Raw genomic sequence first — 18,799 nt, 5'->3', positions numbered from 1 at the left:
TTTAGGTAAATGGCTTTCAAAGGTTTTTAGGATATATTAATTGGCTTTATCTTATATTTACCTTATTTTAAGCTTGCCACAGGAGGTCTTTAACCTCTGTTTTCAAGAAAATGTTTGTTCCTTGCTTCAAGCAGCAATCAAATTAATTATTATTAATGGTTGATCTATTACATGGCAAGCCTTCTTAGGCAAAATTAATAATTGTTATCCAAAAGAATTTGTACTCTCAGATCACATGTTTATTCCTTTAAGTTTCTCCCTGCTTCAGCACAAATACTATAGCAGCTATTTTTGAGATGTTAATAATCAAGCTTTTAATAATAGTAAATATATATATATATATATATATATATATATATATATCATGGTTTGGGTGGAGTTGGAACACCCACTTTGCCATGACCATTGCTAAGACACCCTCGGCGCCCCCTCCTTACGAGGCACGCTGCGGAACCTTCTCTTTCCTACCAGAGAGGGTGAGGAGAAAGCTCCGGATGTCCTTTCCCATCTTTGAAAGCCTGGAGAACACTGATCGGGCATATGCCCCGGTGGAATGTGGTAGGATTAAAGAACTGGCTGAGGCCATTAGAAAATATGGGGTCTTGGCCAATTTCACATTGGCCCAGTTAGACCGACTGGCAGGGGACGCCATGACACCCACCGATTGGCAGACGGTGGCCAAGGCCACGCTTCTCAGCATGGGGCAGTACTTAGAATGGAAGGCCTTATGGCACGAGGCAGCCCAAGATCAGGCTAGGGCCAATGCTGCCTCCCTAACACCCGAACAGCAGCAATGGACTTTTAACATGCTAACGGGACAAGGGCGCTATGCTGCCAATCAAACCAACTACCCATGGGGGGTATACCAACAGATATCAAGTACAGCAATCAGGGCATGGATAGCTCTTTCAAAAAGAGGGGAGGGAAGTAATCAGCTTACCAAGATCATACAGGAGACCCAGGAACCTTTCTCTGATTTTGTGGCTAGAATGACTGAAGCAGCGGGGCGAATCTTTGGGGACTCTGAGGCCACCATGCCCTTTATGGAGCAACTCATCTTTGAGCAGGCCACGCAGGAATGCCGCACAGCAATAGCTCCCCGCAAGAACAAAGGCTTGCAAGATTGGCTCAGAGTGTGCCGGGAGCTAGGTGGCCCACTAACTAATGCAGGACTGGCTGCCGCCATCTTACAGTCTCAGAAACGCCCTCCTTGGGGCCCTGACAGGCGCGTCTGCTTTAATTGCAGAAAGCCTGGGCACATGAAAAGGGATTGCAAGAGTCAGAAAAATTCCCCGACGCTCTGTACGTGGTGTGGCAAAGGACACCATAAAACTGATCAATGTCGCTCAGTGAGAGATCTGAAAGGTAATCTGCTCCCCCCAGAGAGGGCTCAAGGAATGAAGAGTCAAAAAACGGGCGAGTGGGCCCCTGGTCCCAGGGCCCGCAGAAATATGGGAACCGATGTCCCCAGACACCAGGGCCCACTCCCCCGGACCAGGCGCCAGATTGGACCTGTGCACCTCCTCCGATTTCCTACTAATGCCTCAAATGGGGGTACAACCCATTCCTGTCCAGTTGCCCACTCCTCTGCCTTCAGGGTCGGTCAGGCTCCTCCTGGGCCAGGGATCATTCACGCTACAGGGACTGATTGTATATCCTGGCATAATTGATAATCAACATGCTCCAGAGATCCAGGCCTTGTGCTCCTGCCCCAAGGGCGTATTCTCAATAAGCAAAGGGGATAGGATAGCTCAGCTACTGTTCTTGCCTGGCCCACGCCAAGACCCCCGAGGCTACCGAATGGGGTCTACCGGTCAGGACTCAGCATACCTGATAGTTGGCCTACAGGAACGGCCCAAGCTACTCCTACAGGTCTGGCAGATGGATGTCACACACCTGCCCTCATTTGGGAGACTCCAATATGTTCATGTGTCTATAGACACATGTTCTGGCATTCTCCATGCCACACCTCTGACGGGAGAAAAAACCTCCCATGTCATTCAACATTGCCTCGAGGCATGGAGCGCCTGGGGGAAACCTAAATGTTTGAAAACTGATAATGGACCTGCTTACACCTCTCAAAAATTTAAACAATTCTGCTTACAAATGCAGGTTATCCATATCACAGGTCTGCCTTATAACCCTCAGGGACAAGGCATTTTCGAGCGAGCCCACCGTAAGCTCAAATCCTATTTAATAAAACAAAAAGGGAGAATAGCGGAGGACTTACCCCCTATACCAAGGATTGCTATAGCAGTAGCAATCTTTACTATGAATTTTTAAAATTTGGACGAGCATGACCAGACTGCAGCAGACCGACGCTGTTCAGAACCTGACAGGCCAAAAGAAATGGTCAAATGGAAAGATGTATTGTCTGGTCAATGGAAAGGCCCAGATCCTATTTTAATAAGATCCAGGGGAGCTGTTTGTGTTTTCCCACAGGGGGAAGATAACCCATTCTGGCTGCCGGAGCGACTGATGCAGAGAATTCTGACACCTGAAGATGACACCTGGACGGATCCCACAGAAACTACTCCTGGCCCTTGAAATTGGTCTGAAGGCTTTGATGAAACTCTTGAATCCTTGCGGGCAGCAGTGTTGGCTGTCAATTCGACTCGAGTAGATCTGCCGCTGACAGAGGGACTCTCTTCCTGGACCACTTCAGCCTTTTATTACTTTAAGGAGTGGGTGGGGGTGAGTCTATTTGGTGCAGCCTTAAGCTGTGGATGCGTGTTCACGCTTTGGCTGGTCTGCAAACTCAGATCTCAACAAAGATGTGACAAGGTTGTGATTGCTCAAGCACTTGCGGCTATTAATCAAGGTGCCTCCCCAGAGATCTGGTTATCCATGTTAAAATAATCTTACAAGCACTGGACTGCTTGGCTCTTGCACCCCTAGAGGTTAGACTCATTGCACAGGGATGAGTGAGTAAGTCCTTTCACTCTGATGGATTGTTGGGCTAAGCACTGCATAAGGGTTGTTCAGACTTTTGGACACTCTTAGAAGACAAGTCGAATTGCATGAGGGATGTGTGTCCAAGTGTCCCTCCCCTAGGAAAAATGGCAAGAGTGCAGGTCAGGACGACCCTGGCAGAAGGAACCTAAGGGTCTTGTTCTGTACATGGTGCTCTTACCCACCTTACTAGGGATTCGACCTCTACCTTCATCCATTACAGAGTGGCTTGCATTTTTTAATAAGATTAAAAGGGGGAGGTGTGGAAAGCCGCGACTATATTCGCCATTACAAGATGGCGCCGGCTTCCACTGTGCCAGCTCCGCTTTCTTAGTAAACAAGCTATCTGCGCAAGTGCAAGAGTATTTTCGCGCCAAATCTCTGCCAGTCCCGGGGCACTTGAATGAGGTCATGAGTAAACAGCCAATCAGGTGTGTACACGCCACGCCAAGGGGTATATAAATGGTGTCCATGTTGGGCGTGGCGCCTCCCTACATGAAAAGCATTAAATAAAGGCTTGGCTGCAGAAGGATCCTGAGTGTGCTGCATCGTTCTTGCTGGCAAGACGGAAAGCGGGGGACAAAGATCAAGTAACATACAAAGACAGACTTATCAGAATTAAACCAGCCTCCTCACCAGAAACTATGAAAGCTAGAAGTTCCTGGGCAGATCTCATACAGACAAAAAGAGAACACAAATGCCAGCCTAGACTACTATACTCAGCAAAATCTCAGTCACCATAGATGGAGAAACACAGCTATTCTATGATAAAACCAAATTCACACAATTATCTTGCCATAAATCCAGCCCTACAAAGGAATATATGTGGAAAATGCCAACACAAGCAAGGAAACTCTACCCAAGAAAAAGCATGAAAGTAATCTTCCAACAAAGCAAACAGAAGGTAACCAACAAACATAAAAATTACATCAAAAGAAACAGGAGCAAACAATAACTATTCTTTAATAACTCTTAACATGAATGGACCCAATTGCCTAATAAAAAGACATGGAATATCAAATATTTTTCAGGTAAATCTTCAGTTTTACCAGAAAAATGTTTATAATTTGTTTTTCAAGTAAAGTAGTAATGTTTTTTATGTTAAAGTGTTTTTTGCTTGTTTTTTTAATTAAATATATTCTTCATTTACCTTTCAAATGTTGTCCCTATTCCTGGTTCTGTAGCCCCCGAATATCCCATTAGACTTCACACATCTATGTCTACCATTTTATCTGTATTATTTTCTATGATAATCTTCACTTTTAACATGATTTTCTATATGTATCTTCATGTTTATCAGTAAATTTTTCCATGAAAATATTCAACTTTATCAGAAAATGTTTATAATTCTACTTAATCAAATTAGTAATATTTTATGCCTACCATTTTTCTGTATAATTTTTCAAAAAACTTTCAGTTTTAACATGCTGTTCTCTATATTTCCTGAAATTTATCATAATTATTTTCCTAAAGAATCTTAAACTTTATCAGAAAATGTTTAGAATTCTGTTTTCAATCAATTTGCAAATAGCTTGTGCCTATCAGTCTATGTGTATAATTTTCTATGATATAGTCAAATTTAACATGTTTTCCTACATATTTCATGAATTTTATCAAAAATACTTTCCATGTAAACCTTCAATTTTATCTGACGATGTTTTATAATTCCACCATAAATGTACAAAGAAATATTTTATGCCTACCATTTATCTGTAAAATTTTCCATGATAATCTTCCAGTTTATCATATTATTCAATATTTTTCTACAATTTTATTGGAGGTACTTATCAATGAAATCTTCAATCCTGTCATAACATGTTTCACCTTCCTTTTAAAATCAATTTAGGAAAGATTTTTATGTCTACCATTTTTTTTTAATATTCAACCAATATTGTCACTTTTGACGTGTTTTCTATATATTTCTTCAATATTATTGTAAATATTTTCAACATAACTCATCAATTTATCATAAAATGTTTTTACTTCCTCTTTCAATAAAAAGAAAGAAAAGGAAAAAACAAAGTTTAAAGTCTGTTCTCAATTATTAAGCAGGCATCAATAATTTGACTCCCCAGAACCGTGGGCAATTAAATAAAAATCACAAATCTAAGAATAAGATACCATGCCTTGAAGATCTAAGTAGTTTGCAAAATAACACAACTTGGTCATTGTCCTTGGTTAACTAACTCAACCTCATGGAAAACCCTAATGATAAAGGCACCACATCCTTTAACTAAAGACACAGAAAACTCTATCTCAAAGTTACTATAAATCTATGTTCCATCTGGCTAGATTTTTACATGGCCAGAATAGACTGTATGTGGGCTTTAAAGGAAAAAAAAACTTACCCATGTTGTTCCACAGTGATGGAAACATCATGCTATGATATTGCCTTTACAGTCAAGAGCTCCTCAACTGTTGCTGTGGTTATACAACTATTATGAGGTAATCATCCACTCTCTTGGTGGGTTTGAGACCTGATTAACATGAAGGATTTTAAGGTCTGGTACTGAAATTGTAGTTAACGGCTCATGAATAACGGTTCATAGGTTTTAGGATAGAACCTACTATTATTTTGCTTATGGTTATGGTTAACATTTCCTTCTATGTATGTATTTATACACATAGATTTCTAGGAACCATAATCCTAAAAGCTTCTTTTGAAGTGTACAACAATCATTGGAAAGACCAACAACTTTCCAGTGTTTAGAGATTAAGTGAAAGTGAAATCCCAAAGGAAACCACAATGCCACCTTTCACATCATCCAAATCTCAAGGAACAGCACCAAAGAGGACAAGGGACGAACAATATAAGGGACAAAAAATGAGCAATGCTGTGAAATGCTGACTTCTGGACACTAATATGGGCACTTATTTCATGAACTCACAACAACTGTGATTATCTAGATACCCATATAAGACAAGAGAGCCAGAATTATGCAAATAATTAAGGGGATGTGTTTTCCATGCTCCACCACTTAGGAGGGTAAAGTGGCAGTTGGAATCTGTTTGGAGGGCTGTTCTATCTAATGAGCAGCTTTTGTGTGTTCTAGTGGATAGACTCATATCCAAGTTGAAATGGGCAGCATAATTTGAACTTAGTGAATTACCACATATGAAAGATGACATGAAATTGGGAGGGGCATATTAGATTGAAAATAAATGGTGTTTAACAGAGTTAATAGCAACAAGATAAGATTTATTTCAGTGTGTGGAGGCATGAGAATTTACTTGATGTGTAACAGTATCAGAGCATTAATACCAAGAACCAGTGCTTCTTCTTTGTGTCTCTGTCTTGGAACCATCCTCTGAGACTGTGGGCAATATCCAAGTGGTGTACAGAGGGAGCTAACCACTCAGGAGTGCGGAGAGGCCAGATAACACAGGTAGGACCACCCTTAATACTCAGAGAATACAGCCTGAAGCCCTGTGGACATAAGAGACTATGAACAGCCTGGGACAGGAGATATCTCATTTCCATCTGGACCCAGACCTGAAAGGGCCACAGAATTACATAGACAAATACAAACACAAGAGAGCTGGTGTAGCAAGTATGTGTATATACCTGTCTAAAAAGAGAGAACATGGTTCCCAGGAGAACAGATACAGAGGCTACATAATTAATTAGTCACAGTCAAAGACACCAACACCAGCTAACACCAGGGATAAACATATAGCAGAAGGTAAGTGCAAGAACATTACCAACAGAAAACAAGGAAGCATGTCATCATCTGAACCAACTTCAACAACAACAACAAATTCCCCAACACCCCTGAAAAGCAAGATCTGAATATAAAAGCACATCTCATGATGCTGATAGAAGATTCCAAGAAAGACATATATAACTCCCTTAAGGAAGTACAGGAGAGCATGAGTCAACAGTTACAAGACCTTAAAAAGGAAACACAAAAATCACGTTAAGAAATAAAGGAGTACAGTGGTCAACAGGCAGAAACAGGAAGTATAGGAGAACATGAGTCAACAGTTACAAGACCTTAAAAAGGAAACACAAAAATCACTTTAAGAAATAAAGGAGTACAGTGGTCAACAGGCAGAATCCTTTAAGGGAGAAACAAAAATTAATCCCTTAAATTATTACAGGAGAATATGTGTCAACAGGTAGAAGGTGTTAAGAAGGAAAGACAAAACTCACATAAAGAACTACAGGAGAACATGGGCCAACAGGCAGAAGCCATTAAAGAGCAAACAAAAAAACCCTTAAATTATTACATGAATATAGAAATAAACAAAATGGCCATTTTAACTATATTGATTCTACCGATCCAGGAGCATGGGAGGTTTTCCCATTTTTTGAGGTCTTCTTCCATTTCCTTCTTCAGAGTCTTGAAGTTCTTGTCATACAGCTCTTTCACATGTTTGGTAAGAGTCACCCCAAGATACTTTATACTGTTTGTGGCTATTGTGAAGGGGGTCATTTCCCTAATTTCTTTCTCAGCCTGCTTATCCTTTGAGTATAGGAAGGCCACTGATTTGCTTGAGTTGATTTTATAACCTGCCACTTTGCTGAAGTTGTTTATCAGCTGTAGGAGCTCTCTAGTGGAGTTCTTTGGGTCACATATATATAAAGAACTCAAGAAGTTAGACTCCAGAAAACCAAACAACCCTATTAAAAAATGGGGTACAGAGTTAAACAAAGAATTCTCACCTGAAGAACTTCGGATGGCGGAGAAACATCTTAAAAAATGCTCAACTTCATTAGTCATTAGGGAAATGCAAATCAAAACAACCCTAAGATTTCATCTTACACCAGTCAGAATGGCTAAGATTAAAAATTCAGGAGACAGCAGGTGTTGGAGAGGGTGTGGAGAAAGAGGAACACTCCTCCACTGCTGGTGGGGTTGCAAATTGGTACAACCACTCTGGAAATCAGTCTGGCGGTTCCTCCGAAAACTGGGTACCTTACTTCCAGAAGATCCTGCTATACCACTCCTGGGCATATACCCAGAAGACTCCCCACCATGTAATAAGGATACATGTTCTACTATGTTCATAGCAGCCCTATTTGTAATTGCCAGATGCTGGAAAGAACCCAGGTATCCCTCAACAGAAGAGTGGATGCAAAAAATGTGGTATATCTACACAATGGAGTACTATTCAGCCATTAGAAACAATGAATTCATGAAATTCTTAGGCAAATGTATGGAGCTAGAGAACATCATACTAAGTGAGGTAACCCAGACTCAAAAGGTGAATCATGGTATGCACTCACTAATAAGTGGATATTAACCTAGAAAACTGGAATACCCAAAACATAATCCACACATCAAATGAGGTACAAGAAGAAAGGAGGAGTGGCCCCTGGTTCTGGAAAGACTCAGTGAAACAGTATTCAGCAAAACCAGAACGGGGAAGTGGGAAGGGGTGGGTGGGAGGACAGGGGAAGAGAAGGGGGTTTGCGGGACTTTCGGGGAGTGGGGGGGCTAGAAAAGGGGAAATCATTTGAAATGTAAATAAATTATATCGAATAAAAAAAACAAAAAGAAATAAACAAGCTGAAAAACATCACAAAACCATCCAGGATCTAAAAACAGCAGAAGACACAACTAAGGAAACACAACGGGAGACAAATATTGGAGATAGAAACCCTTGGAAAGGAATTAGGAGTAATGGAAGAAAATGTCAACAATAGAATACAAGAGATAGAAGAAAAGATCTCAGGTCCTGAAGATTACATAGATAGCATTGACTCAATAGTCAAAAAGTGCGAAATAAAAAATGCTTGTAACCAAAAACATCCAGGAAATCCAGGTCACAATCAGAAGTCCAAACCTAAAGATTATAGATATAGACTAGAGTGAAGATTTACAACTTATAGGGCCAGTAAATACCTTCATCAAAATTATAGGAGAAAAATTCCCTTACCTAAAGAGAGAGATGCCCATTAACATACAAGAAGCCTACAGAACTTCAAACAGACTGGACCAGGACAGAAATTCCTACTGGTACAGAATAATCAAAACACCAAATGCACTAAACAAAGAAAGACTATTAATAGCAGTAACGGAGAAGGATCAAGTAAAATATAAAGATAGACTTATCAGAATTACACCAGCCTTATCACCAGAAACTAGGAAAGCTAGAAATTCCTGGGCAGATCTCATACAGACCCAAAGAGAACACTAATGCCAGCCTAGACTCCTATGCCCAGCAAAAGTCTCAATCACCATAGATGGAGAAACCAAGATATCCCATGATAAAACCAAATTTACACAATTATCTTTCCATTAATTCCAGCCCTACAAAGAGTAATAGGTAGAAAACACCAGTAGAAGCAAGGAAACTATACCCAAGAAAAAGCAAGAAAGTAATCTTCCAACGAAGCAAACAGAAGGTAACCACACAAACATAAAAATTACATCAAAAGTAACAGGAGCCAATAATCACTATTCACTAATATCTCAACATTAATGTACTCAATTCTCCAATAAAAAGGCATAATATAACAAATATGTTTCAGTTAAATCTTCAGTTTTATCAGCAAAATGTTTATAATTTTTTTCAATTAAAGTAGTAATGCTTTTTATGTCAAAGTGTTTTTTGTTTCTTTTTTTTTTAAATTAGATATATTCTTCAACCACCTTTGAAATGTTGTCCCTATTCCTGATTCTACAGCCCCCCAAAATCCCATAAGCCATCTCACCAACACACCAGAAAAGCAGGATATGAATGTAAACACATCACATGATGCTGATCGAAGATTTCAAGAAGGACATAAATAACTCCCTTAAGGAAGTACAGGAGAACATGAGTCAACAGTTAAATCCCTAAAAAGGGAAATACAAAATCACTTTAACAAATAAAGGAGAATGTGGGTCAACAGGCAGAAACCCTTAATTAAGTAACAAAAAAGGAATCCACTAAATTACTAGAGGAGAACATGTGTCAAGACGTAGAAGACCTTAAAGAGGATCAACAAAAATTTCTTAAAGAAGTACAGGAGAACATGGCTAAACAGACAGGAGCCCTTTAAAAGGAAACACAAAAATTACTTAAAGAAGTACAGGAGAATATGGGTCAACAGGCAGAAGCCTTTTAAGAGGAAACACAGTAATCACTCAAAGAAATACAGGAGAACATGGATCAACAGGCAGAATCCCTTAAACAGCAAACAAAGTTGTCACGTCCACCCTCACCAGCAAAGAGGACGCAACACCAGGGAGTTTCTTCCTTCTTATGGTTTATTCGGGAAACCTTGAATTAAGCTTATTTCTTCTTTTGGCAGCCCTGGGCTCTCTCCCAGCCTGACCTTATATAGCCTACTCAGCCCCATCTGCCAAGGGAGATAGCCAACCGTTTCCTCATTGGTGAACTAAGTGAGTTCTTCATTAGCATGTAAGTGTGATAAGGAATACAGCACAGTGCGCATGTACTAAAGTAATTTACTACCAGGGAGCTGCATGTGGCCAGCGCCATCTTGTAATAGAGATGAACAAATGGTGGCTTACTACACAAAGTCAACCCTTAAATTTTTATGTGAATACAGATATAAACAAGTGAAAGAACTTCACAAAATCATCAAGGATCTAAAAACAGCAGTAGACACAGTAAGGAAAAACAAAGTAGAAAACTATTGAAGATAGGAACCCTTGTCAGGAGTCATGGATGCAAACATAAAGAATAGAATACAAGTGATAGAAGGAAGAATCTCAGGTGATGAACATGACATAAAAAGCATTGACTCAACAGTCAAAAAATTGCAAAATGAAAAAAAGCTTGCAACCCAAAATATCTAGGAAATCCAGGAAAATATGACAAGACCAATCGTAAAGAATATAGGTATAAAATAGAGTGAAGATTTACAACTTATAGGGCCAGTAAATACCTTCAGCAAAATATAAGAGAAAACTGCCCTAACCTAAAGAGAGAGATGCCCAGGAACATACAAGAAGGTTACAGAATTTCAAACAGACTGGACCAGGACAGAAAGTATTCCTGGCACAAAATAATCAAAACACCAAATGCACTAAACAAAGAAAGAATATTAAGAGCAGTAAGGGAGAAGGATCAATTAACATATAAAGACAGAGTTATCATAATTACACAAGCCTTCTCACCAGAAACTATGAAAGCTAGAAGTTCCTGGGCAGATCTCATACAGACCCAAAGAGAACACAAATGCCAGCCTAGACTCCTATACCCAGCAAAAGTCTCAATCACCATAGATGGAGAAACCAAGGTATCCCATGTTAAAACCAAATTTACACAATTATATTTACAAAAATCCAGCCCTACAAAGGATAGTAGGTGGAAAACGCCAACAATAGCAAGGAAACTATACCCAAAAGAAAGCAAAAAAGTAATCTTCCAACCATGCAAACAGAAGGTAACCACACACACACACACACACACACACACACACACACATATATATATATATATATATATATATATATATATATATATATATATATATATAAACATCAAAAGTAACAGGAGCTAGCAATTACTATTTTTTAATATCTCTTAACAGGAATGGACCAAATTCCCCAATGAAAAGACATAAAATAACAAATATTGTCCATGTAAATCTTCAATTTCATCAGAAAAAAACTGTTTATAATTTGTTTTTTCAAGCATAGTAGTAATGTTTTTACTTCAACGTGGTTTTTGCTTCTTTCTTTATTAGATATATTCTTCATTCATCTTTCAAATGTTGTCCCTATTCCTGATTCTCCAGCCCTCCAAAACCCCACAGGCCATCTCACCTCTATGTCTACCATTTTATATGTATCATTTTCCATGATAATCTTCCTTTTATCATGATTTTCTATGTTTCTTCTCTTTTATCAGAAAAATTTTCCATGAGAATATTCAACATTATCAGAAAATGTTTGTAATTCTACTTTCAATCAAATTAGAAATATTTATGCCTACCATTTTATCTGTAGTATTTTAAACGAAATAGTCAATTTTGACGTGTTTTTCTGTATATTTCTTGAAATTTATCACAAATATTTTCCAGAATAATCTTCAACTTTATCAGAAAATGTTTGTAATTCCACTTTCAATCAATTTGGATATAGTTTATTCCTATCAATCTATGTGTATAATTTTCTTTGATAATGTCAAATTTAACGTGTATTTCTACATATTTCTTGAATTTTAGCAGGAATACTTTCCATGTGAACCATCAATTTTATCAGGAAATGTTTATAATTCCACCATCAATGAACAAAGAAATATTTTTATGCCTACCTTTTTATCTGTATATTTTTACATGATAATCTTCTACATGATAATCTATAATTTTATTGGAAATATTATCATGTAATTCTTCAATCCTGTCATAACCTGTTTCTACTTCCTTTTTAAATCAATTCAGCAAAGTTTTTTATGTCTACAGTTTTTCTCTCTAATATTCGATGAATATTGTTACTTTTGCTATGTTTTTTATATATTTCTTCAATATTACCAGAAATATTTTCTAAGTAAATTTTCAATTTTATCATAAATGTTTTACTTCCTTTTTCAATAAAAAGAATGTAAAGGAAAAGAAAAAAATAAAGTTTAATGCTCACTTCTGGACAGGAATATGGGCACTTAGTTCATTAATTCACGGCAACTGTGATTATCTAGTTATCTATATAAGACTAGACAGCCAGAATTATGCTTATAATTAAGGAGATTTGTTCTCCCTGCTCTACCTCTTGGGATGATTAAGTAGCAGTTGGAGAGGCTACATGATAGATTAGCCATAGTCAGAGACAGCAATACCACCTAACAGCAGAGATAACCAGATAGCAAAAGGCAAATGCAATAACATTAGCAACAGAAAACAAGGAAACATGGCATCATCTAAACCAAGTTGTCCAACAACATCAAGTCATAGATTCCCCAACGCCCCAGAATATAAGATCTGAATATAAAATCGCATCTCATGATGCTGATAGAAGTTTTCAAGGACGAAATAAATAACTCCCTTAAGGAAGTGCAAGAGAACATGTGTCAACAGTTACAAGCCTTTAAAAAGAGGACACAAAATCACTTTAAGAAATAAAGGAGAACATGGGTTAAAAGGAAGAAACGCTAAATCAGGATACAAAAATGAATCCGTTAAATTATTACAGGAGAACATGGGTCAACAGGTAGGAGTCCATAAAGAGGAAAAACAAAAATCACTTAAAGAAATACAGGAGAACATTTGTCAACAGGTTGATGCCCTTTAAGAGGAAACACGATAATCATTCAAAGAAATACATGGGAACATGGGTCGACCAGTAGAGGCTCTGAAAGAGGAAACAAACAAAAAATAATCCTTAAATTTTTACATTAATACAGAAATAAAAAAGTTAAGGTACTGCACAAAACCATCCAGGATCTAAAAACAGCTGTATACACAAGTAAGGAAAAAGAAAGTAGACAACTACTGGAGATAGAATCTCTTGGACATAAATCAGGAGTCATGGATGCAGACATCAACAATATAATACAAGAGATAGAAGAAAGAATCTCAGGTGCTGAAGATGATATAGTAAGTATTGACTCAACAGTCGAAAAAATGCAAAATGAAAAAAAAAAAAAAAAAAAAAAAAAAAAAAAAACTTGTAACCCTAAACATCCAGGAAATCCAGGAAACAATGGGAAGACCAAACCTAAAGATTATAGGTATAGAAAAGAGTAAAGATTTACAACTTAAAGGACCAGTAAATACCTTCAACAAAATATAGGAGAAAACTGCCCTAACTTCAAGTGAGAGAGATGCCCATGATCATACAAGAAGCCTACAGAATGTCAAACAGACTTGGCCAGGAAAGAAAGCCTTCCTGGCACAAAATAATTAAAACACCAAATGTGCTAAACAAAAAAAAGAATATTAAGAGTAGTAAGGGAGAAGGACCAAGTAACATAAAAAGACAGACTTATCAGAATTGCACCATCCTTGTCATCAGAGACTATGAAAGATAGAAATTCCTGGGCAGGTCTCATACAGACCCAAAGAGAACACAAATGCCAGCCTAGAGTACCATACCCAGCAAAAGTCTCAATCACCATAAATGGAGAAACCAAGATATCCCATGATAAAACCAAATATACCCAATTATCTTTCCATAAATCCAGCCCTACCAAGGATAAAAGGTGGAAAACGCCAACACAAGCAAGGAAACTATACCCATGAAAAATCAAGAAAGTAATCTTCTAGTAAAGCAAACAGAAGGTAACCACAAAAACATAAAAATTACATCAAAAGTAACAGGAGCCAACAATCACTATTCCAAAATATCTCTTAACATGAATGTACTAATTCCCCAATGAAAAGAAATAGAATAATAAATATTTTGCATGTAAATCTTCAATTTATCCGAAAAAAAAAACTTTTACAATTTGTTTTTCAAGTAAAGTACCAAGATTTTTATGTGAAAGTGTTTTTTTTTTTTTTTTTGCTTCTTATTTTATTAGATAAATTCTTCATTCACCTTTCATATGTTGTCACTATTTCTCGTTCTCCAGGCACTAAAATCCCTCATGGCATCTTACCTCTATATCTACAGTTTTATCTTTTTATTTTCCATGATAATCTTAACTTTTAACATGATGTTCTATATGTTTCTTCACTTTTATCAGAAAAATTTTCCATGAGAATATTCAACTTTATCAGAAAATGTTTGCAATAAGATGCCTACCATCTTATCTGTATAATTTTACAAGAAATACTCAATTTTAACATGCTTCTCTGTATATATCTTGAAATTTATCAGAAATATTTTCCAACAGAATGATCAAATTTATCAGAAAATGTTTGTAATTCCACTTTCAATCAATTTGGAAACAGTTTATCCCTATCAATCTATGTGTATATTTTCCTATGATAAAGTCAAATTTACCGTGTTTTTCTACATATTTCTTGAATTTTATCAGAAATACTTTCCATGTTAACTTTTAATTTTATCAGAAAATATTAATTTTTCCACCATCAGTGAAAAAAGAAATATTGTTATGCCTACCATTTTATCTGTATAATTTTCCATGTTAATCTTCAAGTTTGTCTTGTTATTCTATATTTTTCTATAATTTTATTGGAAATATTTATCATGGAAATCATCAATCCTGTCATAACATGATTCTACTTCCTTTTGAACTCATTTAGCAATGATTTTTATGCCTACAGTTTTTCTCTCTAATGTTCAAAGTTTATTGTAAGTTTTGATGTGTTTTTCTTTTTATTTCTTCAATATTATTGGAAATATTTTCAATGTAAATCTTCAATTTTATCATAAAATATTTTTACTTCCTTTTTCAAAAAATAAAGAAGAGAAAAAAACCACAAAGTTTGAAATTGGTTCTGAATTATGAAGGCGTCAATAATTGCACTTCCCAGAACCATGGTCTATTAAATGAAAATTACCATGCTAAGAATAATATATCACACCTTGAAATTTCAAGTAGTTTCCAAAAGAAGACAACTTGTCCATTGTCCTTGGGTAACTAACTCAACCTAATGGAAAACACTAATGCTAAAGGCACCACACCCTTTAACTAAAGACACAGAAAACTCTTTCTTAAAGTTTCTAGAAAACTATGTTCCATCTGGCTAGCTTTTACACAGTCAGAATAGACTACATGTGGGCTTTAGAAGAAAAAAATTTACCCATGTTCTTAAATAGTGATAGAAACAGCATGCTATGACATTGCCTTTACAGTCAAGGGCTTCTCCACTGTTGTTATGGTTATAGAACTATTATGAGGTAAACATACACTCTTGTAGTGGGTTTGAGTCCTGATTAACATGAGGGAATTTAATGTCTGGTACTGAAATTGTAGTTAAAAGGTTGTGGATAGGAAGTTCATAGGTTATAGGACAGAGCCTACTATAATTTTGCTCATGATGATTGTGTAACATTTCCTTCTATGTTTATGTTTGTACACATAGATTTCTAGGAACCTTAGTCCAAAAAACTTCTTTTGAATTGCACAACAATCATTGGAAAGACCAAAAACATTCATGTATTTAGAGATTACTTGACAGGGAAAGTGAAATCCCAATGGAAACCACAATGCCACTTTTCACTCATCCAAATCTCAGGGATTAGCACCAAAGAGGTAGAAGTCCTTAAAGAGGAAAAACAAATTTCACTTAAAAAATACAGGAGAACATATGTCAACAGGTACAAGCCCTTTAAGAGGAAACACAATAATCATTCAAAAAATTCAGGAGAACATGTGTCAACAGGCAGAAGCCCTTAAAGAAGAAACACAAAAAAAACTTAAATTATTACATGAAAACAAAAATAAACAAATGAAAGGCAAAAGATTTATATGTTCTGAAAAGAAACCAGAGTGTGTAGAAATAAAAATACAAAGAATATAGAAAATAAAAATATATAATTAAAAAATAATAAACAAGTGAAGGAACTGCACAAAAACAACCAGGACCACAAAACAGCAATAGACACAACTGAGGAAACACAAATGGAGACAACTATAGGAGATAGAAAACCTTGAAAGAAATCAGGAGTCATGAATGCAAACATCAGCATTATAATACAATAGATAGAAGAAAGAATCTCAGGTGCTGAAGAAAACATAGACTCAAAACATTGACTCAAAAACATTGACTCAAAAGTCAAAAAATGCAAAATGAAAAAAGCTTGTAAACCAAAACATCCAGAAAATCCAGGATAAAATGAGAAGACAAAAACAAAAGATTTTACATATAGAATACAGTGAAGATTTACAACTTATACGGCCAGTAAATACCTTAAAAAAAATTATAGGAAAAAACTGCCCTAACCTAAAGAGAGAGATAACATACAAGAAGCCTACAGAAGTTCAAACAGACTAGACCAGGAGTGACCATCCTAGTGGCACAAAATAATCAAAACAAAAAATGCACTAAACAAAGAAAGAACATTATGAGCAGTAAGGGAGAAGGATCAAGTAATATATAAAGACAGAGTTATCATAATTACACAAGCCTTCTCACCAGAAACTATGAAAGCTAGAAGTTCCTGGGCAGATCTCATACATACCCAAAGGGAACATAAATGCCAGCCTAGACTACTATGCCCAGCAAAAGTCTCAATCACTATAGATGGAGAAACCAAGATATCCCATGATAAAAACAAATTTACACAATTATCATTCCATAAATCCAGCCCTACAAAGGATAATAGGTGGAAAATGCCAACAATAGCAAGGAAACTATACCCAAGAAAAAGCAAGAAAGTAATCTTCCAACCAAGCAAAGAGAAGGTAACCACACAAACATAAAAATTACATCAAAAGTAACAGGAGCCAACAGTCACTATTCCTTAATATCTCTTAACATGAATGGACTCAATTCCCCAGTAAAAAAGACATAGAACAACAAATATTTTTTTAGGTAAATCTTTTATCAGATTTACCAATTTTATCAGAAAGAATAATTAGTTTTTTTCAAGTAAAGTAGTAATGTTTTTTGGGTCAAAATAGTTTTTGCTTCTTTTTTATATTAGATATATTCATCAATCACCTTTGAAATATTGTCTCTATTCCTACTTTCCAGCCACTCCAAAAATCCCATAAGCCATCACACCTCTTTGTCTACCATTTTATCTGTATTATTTACCATGAAAATCTTCACATTTAACATGATTTTCTATATGTTTCTTCACTTTTATCAGAAAAAATTTCCATTAGAATATTCAACTTTATCAGAAAATGTTTGCAATTCCACTTTCAATCAATTTGCCAATAGTTTATTTCTATCAATCTATGTTTATAATTTTCTATGATATAGTCAAATTTAATGTATCTTTCTACATATTTCATGAATGTTATCAGAAATATTTCCATTTAAACTTTCAATTACATTCAAAAATATGTATATTACCACCATCAATAAACAAAGAAATATTTTATGCCTACCATATTATCTGTATACTTTCCCATGATAATTTTCAAGTTTGTCATGTTATCCTATATTTTTCTACAATTTTATTGGAAATATTTATCATGTAAATCTTCAATCCTGTAGTAATCTGCTTCTACTTCTTTCTTAAATCAATTTAGCAATGATTTTTATCTCTCATTTTTCTCTCTAATATTCGAAGAATATTGTCATTTTTGATGTGTTTTCTACATATTTGTTCAATATTATCAGAAAATATTCAATATAAATCTTCAATTTTATCATAAAATGTTACCTCCTTTTTCAGTAAAATGAATGAAAAGGAAAAGAAAAAAAAAACAAAGTTTAAAATCTTTTCTAAATTATCAAGCAGGCATCAATAATTTCACTCCCCAGAACCGTGAGCAATTAAATGAAAATCACAAATATAAGAATAAGATACCAAGCCTTGAAGATCCAAGTAGTTTGCAAAATAACACAACTTGGTCATTGTCCTTGGTTAACGAACTCAAAGTCATGGAAAACCCCAATGAAAAAGGCACCACACCCTTCAACTAAAGACACAGAAAACTCTATCTCAAAGTTACTAGAAATCTATGTTCTATCTGGCTAGCTTTTACATGGTCAGAATAGACTGTATGTGGGGTTTAGAAGAAAAAAAACATACCCATGTTGTTCCACAGTGATGGAAACATCATGCTATGACATTGCCTTTACAGTCAAGAGCTTCTCCACTGTTGCTGTGGTTATACAACTATTATGAGGTAATCATCCACTCTCTTAGTGGGTTTGAGACCTGATTACCATGAGGGATTTTAAGGTCTGGTACTGAAATTGTAGTTAATGACTCATGGATAGGAAGTTCATAGGTTATAGGATAGAACCTACTATTATTTTGCTTATGCTTATGGTTAACATTTCCTTCTATGTATATACTTATGCACATAGATTTCTAGGAACCGTAATCCAAGAAGCCTCTTTTGAGGTATAGAACAATCA

General features: G+C 36.1%; 1 pseudogene; it reads left to right on the top strand.

Annotated features, from left to right (window-relative positions):
- Positions 1–398: 398 nt before the first annotated feature.
- Positions 399–1,540, top strand: LOC127674589 (igE-binding protein-like; annotated as a pseudogene).
- Positions 1,541–18,799: the final 17,259 nt, after the last annotated feature.

The sequence above is a fragment of the Apodemus sylvaticus genome, chromosome X (assembly GCF_947179515.1).
Source record: "Apodemus sylvaticus chromosome X, mApoSyl1.1, whole genome shotgun sequence".
Classification (NCBI taxonomy): Eukaryota; Metazoa; Chordata; class Mammalia; order Rodentia; family Muridae; genus Apodemus; species Apodemus sylvaticus.
The sequence above is the reverse complement of the archived record's forward strand: the minus strand, read 5'-3'. Positions and strand labels throughout refer to the sequence as shown.